Genomic DNA, 18,922 nt, shown 5'->3' with positions numbered 1-18,922 from the left:
CTGCACCCTGCTCCTCATTTTTGGCAGTCTCCAGCTCTGCCCAGCAGCCCGTTGCTCCAGGAGCTGACTGACTGACTGACTGTTCCCTGCTGGCCTGAGGAGCGTGGCTCTGGGAACAAGCGCCCGGGTGTGCCAGGGACAGGGGGAGCATTAGGGGCCCTGAGACAGGGAGCAGACTCCCTTCTGGGACTTATTATGTGTGTGATTGAATAAACACTTGCTCTCTGCTGGCTGCCTTTTGTGCTTTCTTTTCCCAGGGGGAGGGGTGATGATGCCCTGTGGGGGTGGGGGGATGACCTCCAGCTGTGGGCTGGAGCTGGAGGGGCCCCAGGTGTGGGCAATGAGGCTGATGGCAGTGGCCCCTCCCTGTGAAGGGGTTGCTCCAGGTGGAGGGGTGGATGCTGCTGTTGAAAGCAGGGAAGCCCTCAGAGGGGTTAGTGTAAACCAACGGAGGAGCAGAGCAGTCGCTGAGCATTTCTGGGCTGTGGCTGCACTGAGGGAGAAGGTGAGTGGAGCTGTGCAATCAAGTGGGAGCTCCTGGTGAAGGAGCTTGTGGGGACGATAGTGGTGTCTGCAAGGTGGCAATGGGGTGGCACAGAGCAGCAAGGGGACACTGCTCGGTGTTGCAGCTGGGGACACTGTGGGGCAGGCTGTCCAGGGCTGTGCCTGGTGGGGTTTCTGGGTGCATTGGCAGGGTTTGGGAGGGGTGAACAATGGTGTCCCTGCAGCATCAGAAAGTAGAGAAAGCTGCCTCTCACAACATAGCAGGAGCTGTAGTCCTGGTGTATGGGGTTTCTGGTCAGCCACGTTGGTTCCCCGGGGCGTGCTGGGACGTGTGGTCTTCCAGCACTTGGCTTGCAGGCGGCCATGCCGTGTTTGCCAGCGCGTGTCAGGAGCTGTGGGTTTTGCAGACTTGGCTGCCAGGCAGCTGCATTGCTCACGGGCGCACGTAGCACAGCATAGTCCTTGCTACCAGTACGGCCCCTGTAACGCAGCACAAGGGAGAGTTTTGTTACTGCTTTCATGTAGTTTCCTGCGGGCTTCCGGCTGCTCCCCAAAAAGCGTTGTGCCCGTACCTCGAGAGTGTGTGCGCAGTGGCGCACTGCCCGGCATCCGACGAGCAGTGCTGCTGCCGGAGATTTGTGAGGGAGATAAACGCATGCAGCTGATCACACAGTGATTAAGCAATGCCTACTTTAATATGGTGGAGAAGCCTTTTATCATGCAGGTGAGAATCACAAGATACAATCACACGGTACAGTTCTTTCTGATTGGACAGTTAGCTTTGCACATGCTCCTTAGGCTCTCTTCTGATGGGATGAGAATTGGCACATGGACATTGTACAAACTTCTTCTCTGCCCAGGCCAACACCCTGAAGCTGTTTACCTTCCTGGGTTCTTCCTCATTCTTCCAGGGTCAGTCCCTCGTCACATCCTTGCTCATATGCAGGATTGCTCACATGCCGATTTCCTAGCAGGAAATCCTTTAGAATCCCCACGTGCTGCCGCTCGGCCGCTGCTCGTGTGGGGGGTGGCACTCGCCTGTGCTCGCTGCTGCTGTCTGACAAACGCAACATGGTCCTGCAGGTGGATGACGCAGAGGTACCCCTGTGCCCCACGCTGCCACCCACCAGTAACATCAACGTGATGCTCCAATGCCTGTGGGGTGGTGCGGCCACGCTCGGTGCTGCCTCCTGGTACAGAAATGCTGCCGCCACCCCACGTGCATGCTGTCGGCGGGCGCTCGGCGTGCAAAGTGCAGGACTGCAGTGCCAGCACTGCACGGGTGCGCAGCGCTGCCAGAGCCAGCTTTCCTGCTGCTGCAGTATGATGGCTTGGTGGGCGAGGGCCAAGGCCACTGGTGAGGCCAGCAAGCCCCTTTGGCAGGTGTGGGGGCACCTCCTGCCTGCTGGCCACATGGCAGTGGTGGGACAGGAAGCTTCACACCACCTGCTGTGTCATGCCTCTGCTCTGCTGGAGGTGATCTGGGCCAGTGGAGCCCCAGAGAGTGACCTGAGAGCTGGTAGAAAGGAAGAGGGGAAGAAGATGGGTGTCCCTGCCAAGGGTTGGTGCTGGGTGCCTCCCCAGCTTGCCAGAGCTCCCCTTGAGCTGGTACTGGCCTCACCCACACCGTGCAGCTGGCCCCAGCTCTCACACCTCCCCTGAAGACTGTCCCATAGCCCCAGGTCACCCCCAAGCCCGGTGGGGATGGCAGCAAGCTGGCCCTTGGTGCATCTGCAGAAGCCCCTGTGGAAGGAGGGTATGGCCAGGGGTGATCTATGGTAGTAATGGTAGTCACTTCATCTTTCCTTCTCCCAGAGGCCGCACTGAGGCTGTGCTTGCCTGTTCCTTCCCTGGGGATGCTGCTGACTGGACCCACCTCAGAACTGTGTGAGGTGTCTCTGCCTGGCTTTGTGCTCCTCTCAGCATAGAGGTGAAAAGGGACAGGCCCCTGGGACGTTTTCTGGATATGGACAGGAGCTGCCACGGCTGAAGCTGGAGAGGCTGGAGAAAGGGAACAAAGAAGAAAATCAAGGCCATCTGGGCAGCACCTGCCTCCCACTGCAGGAAGAGAGAACCTGCCTCTCTGGATGAGGAAGGAGCCCTCTTCATTGTCTACAGCAAGCCAGACCGCCAACGTGCACCGTAGGGTCTGTGTGTGTCACCCCAAGCGCGGTACGGCCACGTAGTGCGTGAGCGAGTGAGGCTGCATGAACAGGAAGCTGTGTCTCGTAAGAACTGAGAGACACCCGCATATTCTTTTAGGGGGGAGAACAGCCAAGCGACTGGAGCTACAAAAGAGGAAGGGAGGAGAGCAGGAGAAAGAAGGCTTTGAACTGGCAAATATTCCTGGCAGTGCTGAGAGCGACGGCCGGGGTGAGTTTCAGACCCTCAGGGCCCTGTCGCCCCTCTTGTTGTTTTGGGCTCTCCCCTGGCCCCCTCTCTATCCCACGCTGCTGTGATGTTTTTGCTTCCCTTTATCTCTGCTCTCCTCCTTCTCTCCTGCTCCCACTCCCTCTTGTCGTGTCTTCTTTTGGCTCTCCCTTTTTCTCAAGATGCCTTTGTTCCTCTCCCTCTCCTTCCTTTTTTTTCATCCTCCATCTCTCTCCTGTAGCCAAGTGCTGGTTTTTTCCTTTTCCAGTTCTTGGTCCTGATTGGCATCGGTCTGTTTTTGCCCACAACTTCTCTGGCCTGTTCCCTGGTGTTCTTTTCCTCTCCGTGCCTGTCTGTGCCGCTCCATGTCTCTGAGTTGCTCTCTCTCCCTCCTCCCCTGGCATTCTGTATCCCTTTACCTTGGTCATTGATGCCCACCCCCCTTATTCTATATCTTGCTGTCCCTCTTGTCCTCCCTGTTTATCTCATCCTTTCTCTGACCCTTTGTGTTGCTCCCTGTCTCAATTATTTATTGCTTCATATCTCTGTCCTGTTCTCTGTCTCTGTTCTTTGCTGTACTCCACCTCTCTGTCATTCTCTGTTGCTCTTTGCTCTCTAATCCAGCATCCTGCTCTGTGTCCCTCGCTCTTCCGCAGTCGTCTCCTGCTCTCTGGCTCCCTGTCCCTTCTCTCTCTTCTTGATTCTCTAGTTTGCTATCTTGCACTGTCCTTTGTTTTTCTAACTCTCTGAGTCTGTCCAGTCACTCTATCCGTTTCTCTGTTTCTTTCTCCATCTCTGCCTCACCCCCTTTCTGCTTTGTCTTAGTTCCTCCATCCTCTCCCTAACCATTTGAATGTGTATCTCCATATCATGGCTTGTCCCATTAACTCTCACTATATCCCCCTGTCAAGCTCCCTGTCCCATTATTCCCCTCTGTCTTTCTCTCTGCCCCTTTTTCCTCATCCTGCAGCATACCACAGTTTTCTTGTTGTCCCTCTCTTTGCCCTGATCTGTCTGTCTCTCTCTTACTCTATCAACCCTTCTGGCTTCTTCTCCATCTACTTCTCTTCTCTCCTCCCACCTTCCTTATTCCCCTCATTTAATTTCTCTCTCTTTCTGTCCTTTTTGCTCCCCACTCATCATTTTCTCTCTATTTCCCTCTCTCTTGCTGACCCTGTTTTTCTTCCACCATGCCCCAGCAGGACTCCTCATCCCTTTTATAGTGATTTCTCCATCTCCCTGTGCTTTGTTCTTTACTCCTTTCCAGAACATGGTTCTGTTAGAAGTTAGGTAGCATGCGTGGCCTTGCTAGAAAAGAAGCATAACCCCGTAGCATTTCATTTTTTTCATAGAAACCTAAAGCACATCCTTTTGGATAATGATATTATTATTGCATTTAGCTGATTGGTTAGTACAGGTCAGTACAGTTAGTATTGGTTATTTAGCTGATAACTTAGTACAATAACTGTCTTTTTCTATCTATACCACCTCAGAAAAGCTAATTTTAATTCCCTACCTGGTCACATCACTGATGCAATAGATATAGCAAAAGAGCAGATATTGTCATTTCCAGTAAGGGTCGCTTTCTTCAAACAGCACTTCCCAAACAGTAAACTTAAGACAGGTGAGGAAAACTTGCTTATACTCCCCTGGCTGCTTTTATGCCTTCTGGTTGTTCACCCCTCCCCTTTCCCAGGTGATTGTGGTCAGGGTGGTGGGTGGGGCCTGGGGTATATAAGCCACAGCCTCCCCTCAGGGCCATCATTCTACTCTTGGGCCTCTCTGAGGTCAGTGCTCTAGTGGTCCTTGTGTAAATAGCAGCTTTTGAGCTGTTGAAGCTCTTTGGGCAGGTGTGTTTTGATAATCACAAAAATAGAGCTACCCAAGGTAAGAGTTTCAGGTCAGTCAAGATTCAGCAACATAAATAAGAGGAGATGCAGTGGCATGTAGTGGTTTATTTTCAGGTAAGTAATTTTGTATCAAGTGGTGGGTGAATGTGTTTAAGATGGCTTAATAGCATATCTGTTGTATTTTCCTGGTTTTTCTAACTTTATTGAAGATGGGAGCTTGTTTTTTTTTCCCTAGTTCTGATGTACCCATTGTAAGTTGTTGATATCATCTGTCTAAATAGGACCAAAGATGAGATAATGTAGCAAGGGTTAGAATGAGCATCTCGTGTGCATTTGTATATGGAATTTTAGCATTTCTCAAAAAAGGGGCAGGGATGTAAGGCACAGGGTCTTTCAGGGTATGGGATGGTTCATTGCCTTTCTTAATGGCCCACAGAGCATGATGTTGTTTTGCAGGTGCTGTGTAGGTAGCCTTTGGAATAGGATGAGCATTTCAAGTGAGCTGGGGTAGTAGAGACAAGGAGAACGGCCCCGGTGTTCTCACACAAGCACAACTATCATGTTTCGTCTTTTGATGTGATAGGTGCCGCAAGTGATGATCACCGTAGCGTCCAACACCAAAACCGGCATGGAGCAGGTGAGCAGAAAGTCTGATGATTTTGAGGAAGAGCGTGTTGCAGAAGAGGGCTGTGTCAGCCAACACAGTGCTGAGTCCTGGTGCTGTTTTTGTGCAGATGATGAAGAGGAACCTGGCATCCATAGGAATATCAAGGTTAGCTGATGTGGTTGTTGTGGAAAATGGCTTCAGACTCCCAGATAAGTTGAGGGACTGGTGTTTGGCAGAGGTCTCTAGGGTGAGCCCAAGGTTGGGAATTGCATGAAGGAGTTTTCAAGTTAGCGTAGGGGAGAGGACCGTCCAGGAACGGTGCCCTTTGGGCAGGGAAAAGGAGCAGGTGACCTTTCTGCACAAGACTGCCATGTGCCAGGCAGGGCAGTTACAGCCTATGGCTGTGTTGTTGTGTTTTATGTTTTCTGTTTTATGTGTCCCAGAGCTTCCTCGGGTCACAACATCCTCGTTGCTCTTTGTGCTGAAGTAGCACAGTGTGTGCTTCAGACACCATCCCTCGGGTCTTGAATGCCTGTAGTCATCGGCACAGTGCCGGTCGGGTGCTTTTTTTTTATTGCGTTACGAGCTTAAAGCATGGATAGGTCTTGGAAGTTTCAGGTCGGTCTGCTTTTGTGGCATTGTACCAGGCTGTGTTAACATCTCTGGTCTCGAGCAGTCCATTTTTGTAAAGACCTTTCCTGGGAGTTCTACCCTGCATCCTTACATGCTTAGGTCTTGAAGTAAGGTGTCTTGCACCTGCCTCATCCCAGTTGCTCCCATCTGTTTTTGTCTCAGGCCACAGTGTTTGTCTCTTTTCAGCCTGCTATGGATTCTTCCTCTCAGCCCCCTTGGTCTTCTCATCTGGCACTGTCTCTGGCCGAGGGGTCATTCTTAGAGAGCTTGTTTTAATGTCTCTGTCACAGCATTTGTCTTGTCTGTATGAAGTGTTGGTCTGTGCCTGTTTGTGTCTGGGTTGGAGCTGCTCTGCCTGGGGGCACAGCAGTGATAACAGGGTGGGAGGCTGGAGGGAAGTGGAGGCCACAAAAAGTGGCGGCTGAAATAGGGTGGGAGGCCATAACAGAGTGGGGGGCTGAAGAGAAGTAGAGGCCAGAAAAAATTGGAGGCCAAATTGTCGTGGGAGGCTGAAACAGGGTGTGAGGCTAGAGGGAAGAAGAGACCAGAAAGTGAAGCCTGAATCCTGGTGGGAAGCCAGAGAAGTAGAGGCCAGAAAAAAGTTGAGGCCAAATCGTGGTGGGAGGCTGGAAAGAAGTAGAGGCCAGAACAAAGTGGAGGCCAAATCCTGGTGGGAAGCTGCAGGGAAATAGAGGTTAGAAAAAAGGGGAGGCCCAAAGGGGGTGGGAGGCTGGGGGGAAGAAGAGGTCAGAAAAAGTGGAGGTTGAAACAGGATGGGAAGCCACAGGGAAATAGAGGCCAGAAAAAAGTGAAGGCTGAAATGGGGTGGGAGGCTGGAGGAGAGTAGAGGCCAGAAAAAGTGGAGCCCTAAACAGGGTGGGAGGCTGAAGGGAAGTAGAGGCTAGAAAATAGTATATGTTGAACTGTGGTGGGAGGCCAGAAAGTGTGGAGGCTGAAATCAGGTGGGAGGCTGGAGGGAAGTAGAGGCCAGAAAAAATTGGAGGACAATCATAGTGGAAGGCTGAAATGGGGTGGGACACTGGAGGAAAGTAGAGGCCAGAAAAAATTGGAGGTTGAATCATGGTGGGAGAGCAGTAACGGGTGGGTGGCAGGAGGGAATTAGAGGCCAGAAGTGGAGGCCAAAAAGAGGTGGGAGGCTGGAGAGAAGTAGAGGTCAGGAAAAAATTGGAGTCCAAAATAGGGTAGGAGGCCGGAAGAAAGTAGAGGCCAGAAAAAGTGGACTCGAAATTGGGGTGGGAGGCCAAAAAGGAGTGTGAAGTCAGAGAGTAGTAGAGGCCAGAAAAATTGGAGGCCAAAATAGGGTGGGAGGACCAAACTGGATCGGAGGCTGGAGGGAAGTAGAGGCCAGAAAAAATGGAGTGCAAAATGGGGTGGGAGGCTGGAGAGTAGTAGAGGCCAGAAAAAATAGGATGCTGAAGTAGGGTGGGAGGTCGAGGGAAGTAGAGGCCAGAAAAAATTGAAGGCTGAATCATGGTGGGAGGCCAAAGAGAAGTAGAGCCCAGGAAAAAAGTGGAGGCCAAAAAGGGGTGGGAGGCCACTGAGTAGTAGAGGCCAGAAAAGATTGGAGGCCAAAATGGGTGGGAGGCTAAAAAGGGGTTGGAGCCCAGAGGGAAATAGAGGCCAGAGGAAGTGGTGTCCATAATGGGGTGGGAGGACAAAAAGGAGTGGGAGGTCAGAGAGTAGCAGAGGGCAGAAAAATTGGAGGCCAAAATGGGGTGGGAGCCCAGAGGGAAGTAGAGAACAAAAAAAAGAGTCCAGAATGGGTTGGGAGACCAAAAAGGAGTGGGAGGCCAGAGAGTAGTAGAGACCAGGAAAAAATTGGAGGCCCAAAATAGCTGGGAGGCTAAAAAGCTGTGGGAGGCCAGAGGGAAGTAGATGTCAGGAAAAAAGTGGAGTCCAAAACAGGGTGGGATGCCAAAAAGTGGTGGGAGCATGGAAGAAAGTAGAGGCAAGAAAAAGTGGAGTCACAAATGGGGTGGGGAAGCCAAAAAGGAGTGGGAGGTCTGAGAGTAATAGAGGTCGAAAAAATTGGAGGCCAAAATGGGGTGGGAGGCTGGAGGGAAGTAGAGGCCAGAAAAAGTGGAGGGCAAAATGGGGTGGGAAGCCATAAAGGAGTGTGAGACCAGTGAGTAGTAGAGGCCAGAAAAAATTGGAGGCTGAAATGGGGTGGGAGGCCAAAAAGGGGTGGGTGGCCAGAGAGGAGTAGAGGCCAGAAAAAAATGGAGGCTGAATCATGGTGGAAGGCCTTAACATGGTGGGAGGCCAGAGGGACATAGAGACCAGGAGAAAAGTGGAGTCCAAAAAAGGGTGGGAGGCCAGAGAATAATAGAGGCACGAAAAAGTTGGAGGCCAAAATGGGGTGGGAGGCCAAAAAGGGGTTGGAGGCCAGAGAGAAGTAGAGACCTGAAAAAATTCAAGGCTGAATCATGGTGGGAGGACTGTGGTGGTTTAGCCCCTGCCGGGGTCTGAGACCACGCGGCCGCTACCCCTCCCCCACAAAGGGAGTGAAAATACAAAGCCCCAAGACTGAAATAAGGAAAGGTTTAATACAACAATGCAATACCAACACAACAAACAACAGCAATAACAATAACAGTAATAGTGATAGCAATGAACAGAGCAAAATAGCTACCAAATACAGCAGTGAGAAGCACGATGTACAAAACCACGAGTGCACTGCGCTCCCGTGCCAGGAAAAATGTGACCTGCCAGGATGTGATGTCTGCATAGTATCTGAATAATCTGGCTAGAGCTCCCCCCCACTGCTGGGGAAACTTAACCCTATCCTGGTTAAACCAGGACATAATCCACCCCTTTATTCTATACCATGTGCGTCACATCCAGCTGCCACTTAACAATTAGCATTGACAAAGAAAAATTAACAAAAGCACAGTATAACTCACGGTGTGTTGTCACCCACAATCAAATCCCCTTGTGGTACGCATCGGACCTCTCCATCCTTCTGCATCACCCACCAGGTGCACCCAGGTCCTTGAGCAAAAACAATCCCATGGATGGGTTTGCCTTTGCCCGGCGCAGGACTAACCCAGACCATTTTTCCCAGCAGGTCCCTCGTGCGCACCACAGGGACTCTATCCCCGTCCACAACATGTGGAAGTTTTGACTGAGCTGGGCCAGCTCGATTGGCAGATCCTCTTGTGTTCACTAACCAAGTGGCCTTTGTCAGATCTGTGTCCCAGTGTTTGAAGGTTCCACCCCCCATTGCTCTCAATGTAGTTTTTAACAGTCCATTGTAGCGCTCGATCTTCCCGGAGGCTGGTGCGTGGTAGGGGATGTGGTAGACCCACTCGATGCCGTGTTCTTCTGCCCAGGCATCTATGAGGTTATTTTGGAAGTGAGTCCCGTTGTCTGACTCAATCCTCTCTGGGGTGTCGTGTCGCCACAGGACTTGCTCTTCAAGGCCCAGGATGGTATTTCAGGCGGTGGCGTGGGACACTGGATAAGTTTCGAGCCACCCAGTGGTTGCTTCCACCATTGTGAGCACGTGGTGCTTGCCTCGGCGGGTCTGTGGCAGTGTGATGTAGTCGATCTGCCAGGCCTCTCCATATTTATATTTTATCCATCGATCTTCATTCCGCTGGGGCTTCACCCGTTTGGCTTGTTTGATTGCAGCACACGTCTCACATCCGTGGATGATCTCTGCGATGGTGTCAATGGTGAGGTCCACCCCTCGATCTCGAGCCCACCTATATGTTGCATCTCTGCCTTGGTGGCCTGAGGTCTCATGGGCCTACCGGGCTATGAACAGTTCACCTTTACGCTGCCAGTCCAAGTCCACCTGAGCCACCTCGATCTTAGCAGCCTGGTCCGCCTGCTGGTTATGTTGATGTTCATCAGTGGCTTGACTCTTGGGTATATGGGCATCCACATGGCGCACCTTCACAACGAGGTTCTCCACCTGGGCTGCAATATCCTGCCATACTTCAGCGGCCCAGATGGGTCTGCCCTTGCGTTGCCACTTGTTCTGTTTCCATTGCTGCAACCACATCCACAGGGCACTTGCCATCACCCACGAGTCAGTGTAGATATAGAGCCTCGGCCACTTTTCTCGCTCAGCAGTCTCCAAAGCCAATTGGATGGCTTACACCTCTGCGAACTGGCTCGATTCACCTTGTCCCTCAACAGCTTCAGTGGTTTCTCGTGTGGGATGCCACACTGCAGCCTTCCATCGTCGATGTTTTCCCACAATGCGGCAAGACCCATCAGTGAACAGGGCATATTGTTTTTCTTCCTCTGGCAGCTCATTATATGGTGGGGCCTCCTCAGCACGTTTCACCTCTTGTTCTGGTGACATCCCAGCATCTTTGCTCTCTGGCCAGTTCATGATCATTTCCACTAATCTTGGGGGGGTCGCGGTTCCCTATTCGAGCCAGTTGTGTTATCAACGCAACCCATTTACTCCAGGTGTCATCTGTTGCATGATGTGTGGAGGAAGCCTTTCCTTTGAACATCCATCCCAGCACCGGCAGTCGGGGTGCCAGGAGGAGCTGTGTCTCAGTGCCGACCACTTCTGAGGCAGCTCGAATTCCTTCATGCGCTGCCAGTATCTCCTTCTCAGTTAGGGTATAGTTAGCTTTAGAGCCTTTGTATCCCCGGCTCCAAAAGCCTAGAGGTCGGCCTTGGGATTCCCCATCTGCTCTCTGCCAAAGGCTCCAGGAAGGGCCATTCTCCCTGGCTGCGGTGTAGAGCACGTTCTTAATTTCCTGCCCTGTCTGGACTGGCCCAAGAGCCACTGCCTGGGTAATCTCCTGCTTAATTTGTTCAAAGGCTTGTTGTTGCTCTGGGCCCCATTTAAAATCGTTCTTCTTGCGGGTTACGTGGTAGAGAGGGCTCACAATCAGGCTGTAGTTTGGGATGTGCATCCTCCAGAACCCCACAGCGCCCAGAAAAGATTTAGTCTCTTTTTTGGTGGCTGGTGGGGCCATGGCTGTTATCTTGTTTATCACCTCCATTGGGATGTGGCGATGCCCATCTTGCCATTTTATTCCTAGGAACTGAATCTCCCTTCCAGGTCCCTTAACTTTCTGTAGCTTGATGGCAAAACCAGCCTTCAGAAGGATTTCAATTACCTTCTTTCCTTTCTCAAAGACTTCCTCAGCTGTGTCCCCCCATACAATGATATCATCAATGAACTGCAGGTGTTCTGGAGCCCCACCTTTCTCGAGTGCAGTATGGACCAGTCTATGGCAAATGGTGGAGCTGTGTTTCCACCCCTGAGGCAATCGATTCCAGGTGTACTGGATACCCCTCCAAGTGAACGCAAACTGCGGCCTGCACTCTGGTGCTATTGGAATGGAGAAGAACGCGTTAGCGATGTCAATCATGGCGTACCACTTGGCTGCCTTCGACTCCAGCTCATACTGGAGCTCTAGCATGTCCGGCACTGCAGCACTCATCGCTGGCGTAACTTCATTCAGGCCACGGTAGTCCACGGTCAGTCTCCATTCGCCATTGGGTTTTCTCACTGGCCATATAGGGCTGTTGAAAGGTGAGTGAGTCTTGCTGATCACCTTCTGGCTTTCTAGTCAACGGATCAGCTGATGGATGGGGACCAGGGAATCTCGGTTAGTACGGTACTGTCGCCGGTGCACCGTCTTGGTAGCAATTGGCACTCGCTGCTCTTCAACCTTAAGCAACCCCACCACTGAGGGGTCCTCTGAGAGGCCGGGTAAGGTGGACAATTGCTCAACCTCTTCCAGGGCAGCTATATTGAAGGCCCACCGGCATCCTTTTGGGTCTTTAAAGTACCCTCTCCTGAGGTAGTCTATACCTAGGATGCACGGGGCATCTGGGCCAGTCACAATGGGGTGCTTATGCCAGTCCTTCCCAGTTAAGCTTACTTCAGCTTCTAATAGGGTCAGCTGTTGGGACCCCCCTGTCACTCTGGAGATGCAGATGGATTCAACCCCACTGTGGCTTGATGGCATCAGGGTGCACTGTGCGCCAGTGTCTACCAAGGCCTTATATTCTTGTGGTTCTGATGTGCCAGGCCATCGGATCCACACCTTCCAGTAAATCCGATTATCCCTTTCCTCCACCTGGCTGGAGGCAGGGCCCCTCTAATCCTGCTCACCATCACTCACTTGATCTAAGAGTGACTCCTGCAGGAATGACTTCCTGGTCCTCTCAAGAGGGTCAAGCATACTGTTGGCCATTCTATTCTGTCTGGGGGATTTCTGACTAGACACTGGAGCTGCATCTCTCTTGGAAGACTCCCCTTTCATGGTGGTCTTCCCTTTCAGTTGCTGTACTTGTGCAGCTAGGGCGGAAGTGGGCTGTCCATGCCACCTTCTCATGTTTTCCCCATTGTCGCGGAGGAAGAACCACAGGGTGCCCCATGGTGTGTACCTTCTACTACCCTTCTCTTGGGTGGGGAAACGCCTGCTTCTAATAGCTGAGACATCTGCCCGTGCAGGTGGAACATAGGACATGTCCTGTTCCATTTTCTGGAGCCTCTGAGACAGTTCCTCTACGGCTGAAACCAAAGCATGTTGGGAGGAAGGGAGACTTCCCTCATAGTGCCGGAGCTGCATCGTCACTTCATCCACTGTCTGAGTGTCTTGCCACCAGGATGCTGCTGCTAATGCTTTGGAATGTCCCTCTGGTCCACTTTGCAGGAACTTCTGCCACAGCAGCTGTGTACAAGGGACCTGATCTGGATCCATTGGTGACTGCTCATCATTCAGATCACCATAGATCATGTCAAACACAGCCATTTCCCTGAGGTTTTGGATGCCTTTCTCCATGTCGGTCCACTTGCCTAACTGACATAGAGCATCATCCTTGTAGGGGTACCTCTCCCTCACAGTGAGCAGGAGTCGCTTCCAAAGGCTGAGGGTTTGAGCCTGTTTCCCTATTGCCTTGTCAATACCAGCCTGCTTGGCTAAAGGTCCCACCTGCTTGGCCTCTCTCCCCTCCAATTCCAAACCAGCAGCTCCAGTATCCCAGCATCGGAGCAGCCAGGTGCAAATTTGCTCGCCTGCGATGCAGCTGAAATCCTTCCGCATATCTCGCAACTCACTGAGGGATAGAGATCGGGTGATTACCTCCGGCTCTTCCTCCTGCTCTCGTGATGGGCCTGGTTCATTATCACCCTGTGCACTGCGAGGGGATTTTTTGGTATATTTGGTTTTCCGTATCAGGGCAACTGCTATTGGTACTGCTTGTCCCTCTGGCTCAGCTGCTGTGCTGGTGGAGGCGACGGGTATGGGCGCTCCCTGTCCCCCTGGCCCAGCTGCTGTATTAGCAGGTTCACTTTCAGATCCTGCAGCTCTTTTGCCCCCTTGAGGGCAGTGATCAGTGTTAAGGGCGATGCGGTAAGCATGGGCAAGCCCCCAGCACATCTCAGCGAGCTGCATCTCCCGGGGTTTGTCTGATTGGCAGCACACCTTTTCCAAACACTCCACCAGTTTATCAGGACTCTGCACTTGTTCGGCAGTGAGATCCCAAAGCATTGGGGGTGACCACTAACTCGGGCACTTGCCCATCTTCTCCCACATACCTAGCCATTTATAACTATCTGCCCCCGGGGCAGGTTTCTGGGTGGTGCTATTGTTGGAGAAGTACCGCATGGCCCAAAACAAGATCTCGCAGACATTCAGAAAGCACAGAGACGCAAGCACACTGTCCTGGGTGCTCCACGGATAGCTGAAACTCTCAAAAACCGAGAGAATCTCTTCCCCTGGCTCACCCATAGAGGGGGTGAGACCCCAAACAAAAGACCAGGCAGCAAACAGGTATTGGTTCACCCCCACAAGCAGCGAAACGAGCCCATTATAAGCAGACAGTAACCAGTATAGCAAAATAAAGCCCTTGACACATTTTCCACCGACAATAAATGCCACTACTACGAGCACAGAGTGGACATGAGGATTAATCCAGCCCCACCACGTAAGCAAATTGCCCAGCATTGCAAGCATTTCTTATCAAACAATACAAGTAAAACCAGAAAAAATTACACTTAACAGATTGCTCTAACACACTTCTCCTTTTGTCCTTATTTCAGTCTTCTCCAGACTCATGTTGGGCGCCAAAGTTGTGGTGGTTTAGCCCCTGCCGGGGTCTGAGACCATGCGGCTGCTACCCCTCCCCCACAAAGGGAGTGAAAATACAAAGCCCCAAGACTGAAATAAGGAAAGGTTTAATACAACAATGCAATAGCAACACAACAAACAACAACAATAACAGTAATAGTGATAGCAATGAACAGAGCAAAATAGCTACCAAATACAGCAGTGGGAAGCACGATGTACAAAACCACGAGTGCACTGCGCTCGGGTGCCAGGAAAAATGTGACCTGCCAGGATGTGATGTCTGCATGGTATCTGAATAACCCGGCTAGAGCTCCCCCCCAAACTGCTGGGGAAACTTAACCCTATACTGGTTAAACCAGGACAGAGGACGAAACATGGTGGGAGGCCAGATGGAAGTAGAGTCCAGGAAAAGTTGGAGGCTGAAATAGGATGGGAGGCCAAAAAGAGGTGGGAGGCCAAAAGTGGTGGGAGGTCAGAGGGAAGTAGAGAACAGAATAATTTGGAGGCCGAATCACGGTGGGAAGCCAGAGGGAAGTAGAGGCCAGGCAAAAAGTGGAGAACAAAAAGGGGTGGGAGGCCGGTGACAGTAGACGCCAGAAGAAATTGGAGGCCAAAATGTGGCATGTTAGGGTTACGGTTAGGGGCATAGGGTTAGGGGCATAGGGTTAGGGTTTGTTTTTAAGGTGTAGATCTAGGGTTAGGGTTAGGGGTTAGGGTCAGGTTTAGGGTTAGGGCTTGTTTTTAAGGTTTAGATGTAGGGTTAGAGTTTAGGGGGGCTTAGGGTTAGGGGCATATGGTTAGGAGTTAGGGTTTAGGGTTAGGGGCATAGGGTTAGGTTTAGGGTTAGGGTTACGGTTAGGGGCATAGGGTTAGCATTTAGGGTTAGGGTTACGGTTAGGGGCATAGGGTTAGCATTTAGGGTTAGGGTTATGGTTAGGGGCATAAGATTAGGTTTAGGGTTACGGTTTGGTTTTAATGTTTAGATCTAGGGTTAGGGGTTAGGGTGAAGGGGGGCTTAGGGTTAGGGTTAGCGTTTAGGGTTAGGGGCATAGGATTAGGGGCATAGGATTAGGTTTAGGGTTCTGGTTTGGTTTTAATGTTTAGATCTAGGGTTACGGTTAGGGCTTAGGGTTAAGGGGGGATTAGGGTTAGGAGTTAGGGTTAGCGTTTAGGGTTAGGGTTACGGTTAGGGGCATAGAATTAGGTTTAGGGTTCTGGTTTGGTTTTAAGGTTTAGATCTTCGGTTAGGGCTTAGGGTTAAGGGGGGCTTAGGGTTAGAGGGTTAAGAGTTGGCGGCTTAGGGTTAGGGGTTTAGGGTTATGGTTTGGTTTTAATGTTTAGATCTAGGGTTAGAGTTAGGGCTTAGGGTTAAGGGGGGCATAGGGTTAGCGGCTTAGGGTTATGGTTTGGTTTTAATGTTTAGATCTAGGGTTAGGGCTTAGGGTGAAGAGGGGCTTATGGTTAGGGTTAGCGTTTAGGGTTAGCGTTTAGGGTTAGGGTTACGGTTAGGGGCATAGGGTTAGGGTTATGGTTATGGTTACGGTTAGGGGCATAGGATTAGGTTTAGGGTTCTGGTTTGGTTTTAATATTTAGATCTAGGGTTAGGATTGCTGCTTAGGTTTAGGGTTAGTAGCTAGGGTTAGCGTTTAGGGTCAGCATTTAGGGTTAACGTTTAGGTTTAGCGTTTAGGCTTAGGGTTACGGTTAGGGGCATAGTGTTAGGTTTAGGCTTCTGATTTGGTTTTAAGGTTTAGATGTAGGGTTAGGTTTAGGGCTTAGGTTTAAGGGGGGCTTAGGGTTAGGGTTAGGAGCTAGGGTTAGCGTTACGAGTTAGGGTAAGCGTTTACGGTTAGGATTTAGGGTTAGGGTTACAGTTAGGGGCATAGGGTTAGGTTTAGGGTTCTGGTTTGGTTTTAAGGTTTAGATCTAGGGTTACGGTTAGGGGTTAGGGTCAAGGGACGCTTAGGGTTAGGAGTTAGGGTTAGCGTTAGGAGTTAGGGTTAGCGTTTAGCGTTCGGGTTTAGGGTTGGGGTTACGGTTAGGGGCATAGGGTTAGGTTTAGGCTTATGGTTTGGTTTTAAGGTTTAGAACTAGGGTTAGGGTTAGGGCTTAGTGTTAAGGGGGGCTTAGGGTTAGGAGCTAGGGTTAGCGTTAGAAGCTAGGGTTAGCGTTTAGGTTTAGGATTTAGGATTGGGTTACGGTTAGGGGCATAGAGTTAGGTTTAGGGTTCTGGTTTGGTTTTAAGGTTTAGATCTAGGGTTAGGGGTTAGGGTTAAGGGGGGCTTAGGGGTTAGGGTTAAGGGGGGCATAGGGTTAGCGTTAGGAGTTAGGGTTAGCGTTTAGGGTTAGGGTTTACGGTTAGTGTTACGGTTAGGGGCATAGGGTTAGGTTTAGGGTTATGGTTTGGTTTTAAGGTTTAGATCTAGGGTTAGGGATAAGGTTTAGGGTCAAGGGGGGCTTAGGGTTAGGAGTTAGGGTTAGCATTAGGAATTAGGGTTAGCATTTAGGGTTAGGGTTACTGTTAGGGGCATAGCGTTAAGTTTAGGGTTATGGTTTGGTTTTAATTTTTAGATCTAGGTTTAGTTTTAGCGCTTAGGGTTAAGGGAGGCTTAGGTTTAGGGTTACGAGTTAGGGTTAGCGTTTAGCGTTAGGGGTTAGGGTTAGGGTTACGGTTAGGGGCATAGGGTTAGGTTTAGTGTTATGGTTTGGTTTTAAGGTTTAAATCTAGGGTTAGGGTTAGGGCTTAGGTTTAAGGGGGCTTAGGGTTAGCGTTAGGAGTTAGGGTTAGCGTTTAGGGTTAGGGTTTAGCGTTAGGGTTACGGTTAGGGGTATAGGGTTAGGTGTAGGGTTATGGTTTGATTTTAAGATTTAGATCTAGGGTTACGGTTAGGGTTAGGGTTAAGGGGGGCTTAGGGTTAGCGTTAGGATTTAGGGTTAGCGTTAGGAGTTAGGGTTAGCGTTTAGGGTTAGGATTTAGGGTTAGGGTTACGGTTAGGGGCATAGGGTTAGGTTTAGGGTTATGGTTTGGTTTTAATGTTTAGAACTAGGGTTATGGTTAGGGCTTAGGGTGAAGGGGGTTTAGGGTTAGGGTTAGCGTTAGGAGTTAGGGTTAGCGTTTAGGGTTAGGGTTTAGGGTTGGGGTTACGGTTAGGGGCATAGGGTTAGGTTTAGGCTTATGGTTTGGTTTTAAGGTTTAGATCTAGGGTTAGGGTTAGGGCTTAGTGTTAAGGGGGGCTTAGGGTTAGGAGCTAGGGTTAGCGTTAGAAGCTAGGGTTAGCGTTTAGGTTTAGGATTTAGCATTGGGTTACGGTTAGGGGCATAGGGTTAGGTTTAGGGTTCTGGTTTGGTTTTAAGGTTTAGATCTAGGGTTAGGGGTTAGGGTTAAGGGGGGCTTAGGGTTAGCGTTAGGAGTTAGGGTTAGCGTTTAGGGTTAGGGTTTACGGTTAGTGTTACGGTTAGGGGCATAGGGTTAGGTTTAGGGTTATGGTTTGGTTTTAAGGTTTGGATCTAGGGTTAGGTCTTAGTTTTAAGGGGGGCTTAGGGTTACTGTTAGGGTTAGGAGCTAGGGTTAGCGTTAAGAGTTAGGGTTAGCGGTTAGGGTTAGGGTTTAGGGTTAATGTTACGGTTAGGGGCATAGGGCTAGGTTTAGGGTTATGGTTTGGTTTTAAGGTTTAGATCTAGGGTTAGGGATAAGGTTTAGGGTCAAGGGGGGCTTAGGGTTAGGAGTTAGGGTTAGCGTTAGGAATTAGGGTTAGCGTTTAGGGTTAGGGTTTAGGGTTAGGGTTACTGTTAGGGGCATAGCGTTAAGTTTAGGGTTATGGTTTGGTTTTAATTTTTAGATCTAGGTTTAGTTTTAGCGCTTAGGGTTAAGGGAGGCTTAGGTTTAGGGTTACAAGTTAGGGTTAGCGTTTAGGGTTAGGGGTTAGGGTTACGGTTAGGGGCATAGGGTTAGGTTTAGTGTTATGGTTTGGTTTTAAGGTTTAAATCTAGGGTTAGGGTTAGGGCTTAGGTTTAAGGGGGCTTAGGGTTAGGAGTTAGGGTTAGCGTTAGGAGTTAGGGTTAGCGTTTAGGGTTAGGGTTTAGCGTTAGGGTTACGGTTAGGGGTATAGGGTTAGGTGTAGGGTTATGGTTTGATTTTAAGATTTAGATCTAGGGTTACGGTTAGGGTTAGGGTTAAGGGGGGCTTAGGGTTAGGGTTAGCCTTAGGATTTAGGGTTAGCGTTAGGAGTTAGGGTTAGCGTTTAGGGTTAGGATTTAGGGTTAGGGTTACGGTTAGGGGCATAGGGTTAGGTTTAGGGTTATGGTTTGTTTTTAATGTTTAGAACTAGGGTTATGGTTAGGGCTTAGGGTGAAGGGGGTTTAGGGTTAGGGTTAGCGTTAGGAGTTAGGGTTAGCGTTTAGGGTTAGGATTTAGGGTTGGGGTTACGGTTACGGGTATAGGTTAGGTTTAGGCTTATGATTTGGTTTTAAGGTTTAGATCTAGGGTTACGGTTAGGGTTAGGAGTTAGGGTTAGCGTTAGGGGTTAGGGTTTAGGGTTAGGGTTACAGTTACGGGCATAGGGTTAGCTGTAGGGTTATGGTTTGATTTTAAGATTTAGATCTAGGTTTAGGGCTTAGGGTTAAGGGGGGCTTAGTGTTAGGCTTAGGACCTGGGGTTAGCGTTAGGAGTTAGGGTTAGCGTTTAGGGTTAGGGTTTAGGGTTAGGGTTACTGTTAGGGGTATAGGGGTAGGTTTAGGGTTATGGTTTGGTTTTAATGTTTAGATCTAAGGTTACGGTTAGGGTTAAGGTTAAGGGGGGCTTAGGGTTAGGAGTTAGGGTTAGCGTTTAGGGTTAGGTTTTCGGTTTAGGGTTACGGTTAGGGGCGTAGGTTTTGGTTTAGGGTT

This window comes from Strix aluco, chromosome 3 (genome assembly GCF_031877795.1).
Source record: "Strix aluco isolate bStrAlu1 chromosome 3, bStrAlu1.hap1, whole genome shotgun sequence".
NCBI lineage: Eukaryota > Metazoa > Chordata > Aves > Strigiformes > Strigidae > Strix > Strix aluco.
This window is presented reverse-complemented; position numbering follows the sequence as displayed.